This window comes from Physeter macrocephalus, chromosome 14 (assembly GCF_002837175.3).
Source record: "Physeter macrocephalus isolate SW-GA chromosome 14, ASM283717v5, whole genome shotgun sequence".
Lineage (NCBI taxonomy): Eukaryota > Metazoa > Chordata > Mammalia > Artiodactyla > Physeteridae > Physeter > Physeter macrocephalus.
This window is the reverse complement of record NC_041227.1, coordinates 71,468,365-71,478,556: the sequence shown is the minus strand read 5'-3', so window position 1 is coordinate 71,478,556 and position 10,192 is coordinate 71,468,365.

Here is a 10,192-nt window from a genome sequence, read left to right as displayed (position 1 = left end):
GCAAATGTAAAATGGATAGCTAGTGGGAAGCAGCCGCATAGCACAGGGAGATCAGCTTGGTGCTTTGTGACCACCTAGAGGGGTGGGATAGGGAGGGTGGGAGGGAGATGCAAGAGGAAGGAGATATGGGGATATATGAATATGTATAGCTGATTCACTTTGTTATAAAGCAGAAATTAACACATCATTGTAAAGCAATTATACTCCAATAAAGATGTTAAAAACAAAAAACCATCTTTCTTACATTAGCATGTGTGGTGGTTTATGTTCCTGGCAAGTAAATAATCCCCAGCTAAGTCTCAGGACCTCCTCCACCATCCATGCCAGGTAGAATTAGTTCTGTCACCGACTCCTCTTGTTAACTGGGGCAAACCCCACCTCCCCCTCCAGGACGCGTGTAGGACTGTCACCCCATAAAGACTGATGTCCTGTGACTCTTCTTTCTCAAGGGCCTGCCCTTACTACTTTACCCACAGCCCTACCCCTTTCCATCAGTACTTCCATTTTCCCTGTCTCCTTGGTAGATCAGGACAAATTTGAACATAGTAAGTGACCAGAAAAAGAACAGCAGCCAGCTTGAAGTCAGCAGGTGGTCTGAATCACTTCCGTGGGAAGTTCCCACAGCAAAGGCAATGGGGAAAGACCGTTGAGCTCTGAGAGGGGCAGTAAGTCTTCAATGATGGTATCCACCTTTCCAGGTATTACTCCAGTTTGCAAGTCTACCTACATGGCCTCCATTTTACACAAGTGTCCCCAAGGCCATGACTTGGGCTCAAGACACACAACCACAAGAGAGGGCGTCACTCAGGGGATGACCTCATTATATGCTTTCAGCTTCTGCAAAAAACCTCACTATCCTGGGGACACAAGGTCATCCTGGGCAACAATGACAACCCGAGATGGGAAGAGGACCAGTGTGGAAGAAACACTTGCTCACCAGTTATTAAGCATGAAGGATTTCCAGATATGTTCTCCCACTTAATCCTTGCAGTGACCCTTCAAAATTGGTATGTGCTCTGGTTAATGATGCTGCATTACAAATCACTCCAAAACTTAGTGGTATAAAACAACAATTTGATCTTGCTCATGGTTTTATGAGTCAGGAATCTGCAAAGGGCTTGGCTGGGCAGTTCTCATCTGGGGCTTCTCACATAGTTGTGGTCAGACGTCGGCTACGCTGCGGTCATCTGAGGGCTCAACTAGACTGGACGTCCTAGATGGCTCACACAGACGGCTGCCACTTGATACTGCTGTCAGCTGATTGCTCAACAGGATCTACAGACGTGGCCCCTCCAGGGTAGATGTACCTCTTACATTGGAGTTGTCTCCCTGCCAGAATAAGTGTCCCAAGACCAGGCAGAGACTGGATGGGAAGAGCCTCAGGAGCCACTCAGCATCACTTCTGCCATATTCTGTTGACTGGAACAGCCACAAGATCCACCCAGATATGAGGGGAGGAGACACAGACACCCACCTTTCACTGGGAGGAGTATCAAAGAATTTGAGGCCAGTTTTTAATTGCCACTATGTGATTATTACCAATATGAAGTCGGGGGAACTCAAAGAGAATTACTAAATTGTCAAAGATCATGTTCCTAAAAATTAACAGAATGGGAATTCAAACCCAGCCTTGTCTGATTCCAAATTAAGCACCCCTTTGGCTAGGTCACAAATGCCCAGTAAACTGGGGCAGTCCTGCTTTCTTTGCCGTGGTAATCAAAATGGGAGAGGGGACTATAAGTGCACGCTATCTACAGAAACTTTAGAAACTCTTTTTTTTTTTTTCTGTAAGCATCAACCTGGATGCCTTGCCTCCCTGAGTTATTTCTAAACTAGCAGTCAAAATCTACCACCCCCACCTCCATGTTGGATCCCTTCCCCCAGGGCTGTAGAACAAAAGGAGGTGATGTCACCATGCTGAGGGCCAGAATGGAAGGGAACTCTCCAACTTGTCACCAACTCTACCAGTCAATAGTGTCTTCCCAAAGGCTGAGGCCATATTGCTCTCTTGCTCTGAAAGGATGGACACAGCTATTGAATTAAGAGCTCCACTGTGTGCACGAATCCTACAGGGTGAGAGGCTGCACGGTCACTACTCAGACTCCTACAATTGTTCATTCTGAAGACACTCAGAGATATCTCCTGCTCATCCATCCAGAATGATAAGCACAGACATTATGGGTATCAAACATGGACACCTACATCATCTGAACTGCTCGTTGGGAAGAATTCTCATTTCCAAATGATCCTTCAGGTGATCATAACAGATTATAGGCTTAATTGCATCCTGTTCATAGCCACTGAATGTTTCAGCTGAGTGACTTCTGTTGTCAATCTTTCCCCCTGGAGGATGAAGTGTTCACACCCTCCAGTTCTATACCAACTGCATCCAGCAAGTCCAGTGGCCAGGTAGTCCAGAAAAATCTCTCTAGCACAGCAGCTAAGCACTGGTTTTGAAGTTTTATAGTCCTGGATTCAAATCCTAGTTCTGCCATTTATTCAGCCTGTCTCTCAACCTCTTCAAGCCTCAGGTATGTGACTACCAAATGTAGATAATAAAAGCATCTTCTTCATTTGGGTTGTTATGAGATCATGTTAAGTGAGACTAAGTGGCATCATGCACTTAGCACAATGCCTCACACCTGGTAAGCACCAAATAACTATTAGCTGTTGTTATGATGCCAGAAATAACTAGAGCCTCCTGGGATAATACTGAAACTCAGGCTGGAAGGGAAGGGGACCAGTCAGGCTTCAGAGACCTCATAGGTACAGTAGTTTTAGGTAGGCAAGGAGACAAATCCCAGGAGATCAACTAAGGGAAAGAAAATGTAGAAAATCATGCAGAATCTTGATATTTGGAAGATTAAAGAGTCCACAGGAACCATGTCATAAGCAAAGACCCTCTTATATTGTGCCAGAGGCCCTTGCCTCTCTTTAAACAATGCTCTGAAACACTGTGCAGGCCAACATCCACATAAAGAAAGGAAGACTTGTAAGGTCAAACAATAGCTCCTGTCTTAATATAGGCAGATACAGAAATTAAGGAGAAGTAGCATTTATTGAGCATCTACTATGTGGGAAGTATAGTACAGTCACTTCTACACATATTGTATCATTGATTCCTCACATTATGCTGAAGAATTGGAATCCTTGCCTCCATTTTTTGAAAGGTAAAGAAACTGAGGCTCAAAGAAGTTAACATACTCAAGGTCATGGAGTTAGGACGTGGATGAGCTAGAAGTTGAAGCTCAGCTGACTCTGAAACTTGCATACTTTCCACTCTATTTCACAAAGAAGTTTCAGAGAAGACCAGAGTGTGCTGACAGGCTTTGAGAGATGGCCGACTCCCCTACAGTAAGGAAGAAGAGGAGAGCTGTCCAGCTCTCCAAAGGTTCTCAGCCACAACTGAGATATCATCTTCTGCTTATTTTTTCCTTGGAAGTTCCATTCTCTGATTCCAGGTGTCTTTTCTTGCCAGAAAAGCAGAAACATTAGGACTTGACGTTGAATCTGTACTTTCCTGACCTTCGGCATTTACTCTCTCTGTAACCTTAATTTTGAACTTCCATTCAAGCACGTTAAGAAATTGTTTGGCCTTGGTTTAAGCGGTTTGTTCTCATAAGAAAGCTTTGCATCGGCAGCACCCAAAACAGAGGCCCTGGTCAATTACGGAAGAAGGTTGGCAATTGTGCAAGAGATTTTGACAAATGGAAGCACAACCACAAATTGCTCTTGCATATCTTAACTTCCACACAATAAAATATACACTCATGTAACCACTGAATAATGAAAACTAGGTCACAGTAATGATGTAGAAGTGACCTAAAAGCATGTCTTTACCACCATGCTGAGAAGCCAGTGGTGATTTTCTGTTTCAAGGAAGTGGCATTGTTCTGTATCACACTCAGAACTGTGGTGTTTGCCTGATGGGAGTGCAGCTGAATCTCTTGTCCCCTGTACCTAAGACGTATGAGGATGACAATGTTTATGCACACTCTCCATCCAGCCCTGTATATGAAATCAATCTGGAATTATTCTTTAAAGAGGATTTGAATTTAGCAACACATGGGAAATGCCTGTGTCAGGAATTCAAGAACATGTTAGTACACTATGTCAAAACAGCTGTACTAGTAAAACATTTCACATTGCACCATCAGAGAACAGTAGTCTGACAGGAATGTCAGCATGTGCCACCTGGTAAAGTTTTCAGAAAATGTTGTGATCAACTTACCTGTATTAATTTTTTTTCTTCTCCTATGTGAAAGACGGGAGTCACCAGTATTCTGGATTAGCTACTAAAATTTTTTTTCTTTGAGTGCTTTTCCCAAAGAAACAGGAAAAAATATCTGCTTTGAGCATGATCATATAATGCCAGAAAGAAACTTGCCTATTTAACCCAAGTACTGCCTTCCTTGAATCATGACATGGATGCCCAGGGAATGTAAACCACATGCACAAATCTACCTAAATAGGGAGTAGGAGAACCAAGTTTAGAACCAGCTGACTTACAGATAAACGTTTTGGCGAGGCAAATATTCAGATACGGCAGGGCATAATTCCAAGGGGAGAAAATGAAAGTTAAGATTTCATCTGGTTTATATCTGGTTTAATTTGGAGATGGGGGAAAAAGCATTTCTCTTATTTAAAAATAAACCATTTTAAGTAGGCAAGAAAAGTAGTAAGCTCTTGGGGACAGGAGAGAAATCCCTGATTTTATACCAGCTCAACATACAAAATTTCAGATTGAAATATTATGAAGCAATATCTAGTGACACATAATTACCTGAACATTCACATTTGTAATAAATGTTTAAATGACAAATTATAAACATATTAATATCATACGATTTTGAGCATCTTATATATATTCTGATGACAAATTATATATTGACACTTGCTGCAATAGAAAAGCCTCTGGACAGAGGTCAACAGACTTTGGTTTGAATCCTAGATTAGCCACTAACAAGCTGGGGGGCCAGGGGAGAGTCGCTTCATAGTTCTGGGTCTCAGTGCCTTCAACTGTAAAACAAAAATGTTCGATTATATAATCACCATGGCCCTTTGTTAATCCAAAGTGCAGGATTTGATTTTTTTTTTTTCTTAGAAGACTGAGAAGAACAGAGACAATGATGGATATGATCATAGCCCTAAGGTTTCTAGAAGTCGTTGCTCAAAGGACTTCAAACAGCAAGGAGTCCCAACAAAGTCACCCTGGGAATCAACTTCTTTGTCATTCTCCTACCCTATCTTTCCCAACATCTCCACCCCTTTGGGGAATTCCATGCACTGTGGAAGTTAAAAGACAGGGCTTGATTGGAAACCTATGCTCCCCCTTTAAAAGTCTGTGCTCTCAGCAAAGGAAACTATAAACAAGATGAAAAGACAACCCTCAGAAAGGGAGAGAATATTTGCAAATGAAGCAACTGACAAAGGATTAATCTCCAAAATACATAAGCAGCTCACGCAGCTCAATATCAAAAAAACAAACAACCCAATCCAAACATGGGCAGAGGACCTAAATAGACATTTCTCCAAAGAAGATATACAAATTGCCAACAAATACATGAAAGGATGCTCAACATCACTAATCATTAGAGAAATGCAAATCAAAACTACAGTGAGGTATCACCCACCTCACACCAGTCAGAATGGCCATCCTCAAAAAGAGAAAAAGAAATGAAATTGAGTTATTTGTAGTGAGGTGGATGGACTTAGAGACTGTCATACAGAGTGAAGTAAGTCAGAAAGAGAAAAACAAATACCATATGCTAACACATATATATGGAATCTAAAAAAAAAAAATGGTTCTGATGAACCTAGGGGAAGGACAGGAATAAAGACGCAGACGCAGAGAATGGACTTGAGGACGCGGGGAGGGGGATGGGTAAGCTGGGACAAAGTGAGAGGGTAGCATTGACATATATACACTACCAAATATAAAATAGATAGCAAGTGGGAAGCAACCACATAGCACAGGGAGATCAGCTCGGTGCTCTGGGACCACCTACAGGGGTGGGATAAGGAGGGTGAGAGGGAGATGCAAGAGGGAGGAGATATGGTGATATATGTATACGTATAGCTGATTCACTTTGTTATACAGAAGAAACTAACACAATACTGTAAAGCAATTATACTCCAATAAAGATGTTTAAAAAAAAAAAAGTCTGTGCTCTTTCCCAAGACATTTCATTTTTCCTTTACTATCGCAGGGTCTCTCTACTTTCACTAGTTGTAATTTCGGGAACATCACAGCATAAACACCATTCAATGAAAACACACATTCAATGTTGTAAAGGGAAAAAAGTAGAAAATCAAATTCCAAAATCAGAACTTCACCTTATGAAAATGTTATAAAATTTAAAGGAATAACTGAAATTCAGCTGAAAGTTGACAACAGGTATATGTAAACAATGTGTGATAACTCCAGCCCTGCTTGGATGGGTGGGAGGTGTAACGGGAGACTCTATTCTTTTCTTTACGGGGTCCCAGCGCTTCACACCAGCATTTGACTTCCATCCAATCTTCTAGGTTAGGAATTTACGTGACTATAAAAACAGAGTTTTTGCTTCTTAAATTGATGTGTATTTTGGGTGGTTAGCTCTAACTCTCTTTCCCTGTTTCTTAAGTAGATCGTCCCTATTTGTCTCTCAATATATTCTTTCTCCCACCTCTTCAACTCTCCCAAGCACTATTCAGTGCTTTGACATCTACTGCTAATAAAAATAATAATACTTATCATCTGAAAGTTAGTAGTATCGTTTGAAAGTTTTGTGTACATTTATTTTTCCTTGGATTTATGTCACTCTTTCCTCCAAGCAAAGAATAAATAAATAAAAGCACTTTATCAAATTTATAACCTACTCAAATTCAGAGATTTCTGAATAGGAAACAGACCAGGGACACTTTGCCAAGATTAACTTAACTAGAAAACCAAAACCTTGCACATGGTGCTTTGAAGAAAGATGTTAGTCTTTAAAGACTGTGTCCACACATGAAATGTGAAGTGGATAACTAGGGCAATTACCTCTATAGCTGAGGCCTTCTAGCTTTACCTTTTCCCAGAAATGCTCAGGTAACAAAGGCAAAGGGAGTTTTCTGGTCTCAATTACATCCTAATAATTGTTTCAATTCTCTGCTTCCTTTTGAGTGTGAAGATCCAGGCTAAAAGGCTTTAAAAAACAAGCTGAAAAGGTTTCCCAGACGTGAGATAGATTTTACAAAAGAAACTTCTGGCAAGCTTAATGTAAGTAAATCAGAAGCATATGGACTATGTTTCCCTCAAAATACCCATGGGCTTGAAAGCCCAGAAAACACATAAAAAGTAAAGGGAAGCTGTTTTCCGAAGCTGAGCTTATTGGAGAAACTGCACGCTGTAACAGAGAGCCTGGCTCAGCTCCCCCGAAAGCAGGGGATGGAGCCGGTGGTCAGGCAGCCCATCAGCTCCTGCCCTCACACTTATGTTGACAGTCCTTATTTCTGAGGATGATGTGACTGATGGTGCCTTGACCTGTGCCGACGGGTGTGACTGAGAAAACCATTGCTCAGTGCTTCCCATACTGAAGACATGACTTCATTGCTCCTTTGCAACCATCTGTAGTGAATGTTTACACAGCCTGTTTCTGTTCTTAGGGCCTCTCATGCTCAACAATCAGGCTGGTGGTGAACATACATGTACCGAACACAGCGTGTACCCCGTGGGGAGGGATAGAAAAGAAATAGATAATCATATGCCACCCCAGGAGATGAATTATAGACTCAGACTTGGAAGAGGCTTTAAGATTCCTGAGTTCCTCCTTCCACCCAGTGTGGGAATTCTGGCTACAGCTTGCAGTCCCGAGAGTGGAAGGAAAACTCAAAAAATACCCCAAAGGGAGAGAGCACAGTTTGGAGAGTCAGAGGACCCGATATCCGGTCCCTGCAATGCCATGACCGTAGACCTGTCCTTGGACCCCTCAAAATCTCAGTTTCCTCCTCAATTAAATGAGAATAATGGTCAAATCGTCTATTGGGGTTGCAAAGGGCACCTCAATAAATATTATGTCTTTTCACCACCCAAGCCCTAAATAAGTAGAAAAACAAGACAAAAAAAGAAGACAAAGACCAGAATTTTTACCTTTATTCCTGAGAGAGGGCAGGTTGAAAGACAGAGTAAAATGAGAGACAAATGGCCTTGCCACCTGAACCCCAGAATGAGGCAGATAGCTCATTTAGTCCCAGGCCAGGCTGGGCTGGGACAGGCTGTCAGGGGCCAGGGCGATTTTGAAGGAAGCCTTACAGCTTGAGAAGTACAAGGTACCTCAGACTCTGGGTGCATAGCTCACTCCCAAAAGGAAATAGCATGTCCAGATTACTCTTTTCAGACTACCAATCAGATAGACCCCCCCTGCTCCCATGAAGAGGAGTGATGAATATGCAGAGAACAGCCAAAGGTGGCTCATAAGATGTGCTCTCTCCACCTAAAATGGCAATACCAGGAAAAGCCAACTGAGCAAGATAAAGCATGTGAAAGGCCTCACATACACTATGAAGCATTGTGTGCATTTTATGCTTTTGCTATACAATCTGCATTTGCTGAACATCTACTATGTGCTCAGTCCTGTCACTTACTTCCAGGGATTTTAGGTTGAATAAGACATTGTTCCCTTACTTAAGATTACAGTCTAGGGACTTCCCTGATGGCACAGTGGCTAAGAATTGCCTGCCAATGCAGGGGACATGGGTTCAAACCCTGGTCTGGGAAGATCCCACATGCTGCAGAACAACTAAGCCCGTGCACCACAACTACTGAGCCTGCGCTCTAGAGCCCACAAGCCACAACTACTGAGCCCATGTGCCACAACTAGTGAAGCCCGTGCACCTAGAGCCTGTGCTCCGCAACAAGAGAAGCCACCGCAATGAGAAGCCTGTGCACCATAACGAAGAGTAACCCTGGCTCGCCACAAGGAGAGAAAGCCTGCGCGCAGCAACGAACTCTTAACACATCCAAAAAATAAATAAATAATAATAATTTTTAAAAAATGATTACACTCTAGTAGGAGAAACAGACAAGGAAGCCGAAAATTACAGTATACCATGAGCACACTAAGATTCTGAAGTCTGCACAATGTATAACAAAAATGCAGAGAAGGGACAACTAATTGAATGGATGGCTATGTAAGCTTTCTTTGTGGAAATATTTGAGAGCAAGGTTTGAAGAACACAAAAGAACTAAGTGGTAACAGAAATCGGAGTGACTTTCAAGGTAGAGAGAGGTCCAGAAGAAGGCACAAAGGAAAAGGATGGGACATTTCAGAGAAGTGAAAGTCATTCTGTATGATTACAGAAGAAATCAGCTTAGTGTTATGGAAAATAATCAGAAAAGAGCACTACAATCTAAAACAGTATGGCAGAGGGTCAGTGTCAGAATACCCAGAGTATGGGAATACAGTAAGTCCACTACATACGAACCTTCATGTTGTGAACTTTCAAAGATGCGAACACATTATAAACCTATTACAGGGGCTTCCCTGGTGGCGCAGTGGTTAAGAATCCACCTGCCAGTGCAGGGTACATGGGTTTGAGCCCTGGTCCGGGAAGATCCCACAAGCTGAGGAGCAACTAAGCCCATGCGCCACAGCTACTGAGCCTGCGCTCTAGAGCCCGTGAGCCACAACAACTGAGCCCATGTGCCTAGAGCCCGTGCTCCGCAACAAGAGAAGCCACCACAATGAGAAGCCCGCGCACCACAACAAAGAGTGGCCCCCGCTCACCACAACTAAAGAAAGCCTGTGCACAGCAATGAGGACCCGACGCAGCCAAAAATAAATAAATAAATAAATTAAAAAAATAAAACCTATTACAGTACAGTACTATATAGCTGACTGTGTTAGTTGGATACCTAGTCTAACTTTGTTAGAATTACAATCAAATAGGACTTACGAATGCACTCTCGGAATGGAACTTGTTCTTACGTAGGGGAGTTACCGTAACCCAGAGAAGGTGAATAGTAAATCATTGCTCACATGTGGCAAAGGACAAAGGCAGAAATAAGACCAAAGAAGGAGAGAAATTTTCTATTTTATGTGAAACAAAAAGGGGATTATTTTAAAAAGGAGTGTGTGTGTGTGTGTGTGTGTGTCTGTGGGTGTCTGTGTGTGTGTGTGTGTGTGTGTGTGTGTGTGTGTGTGTGTGTGTGTGTGTTATAAGACTGGAA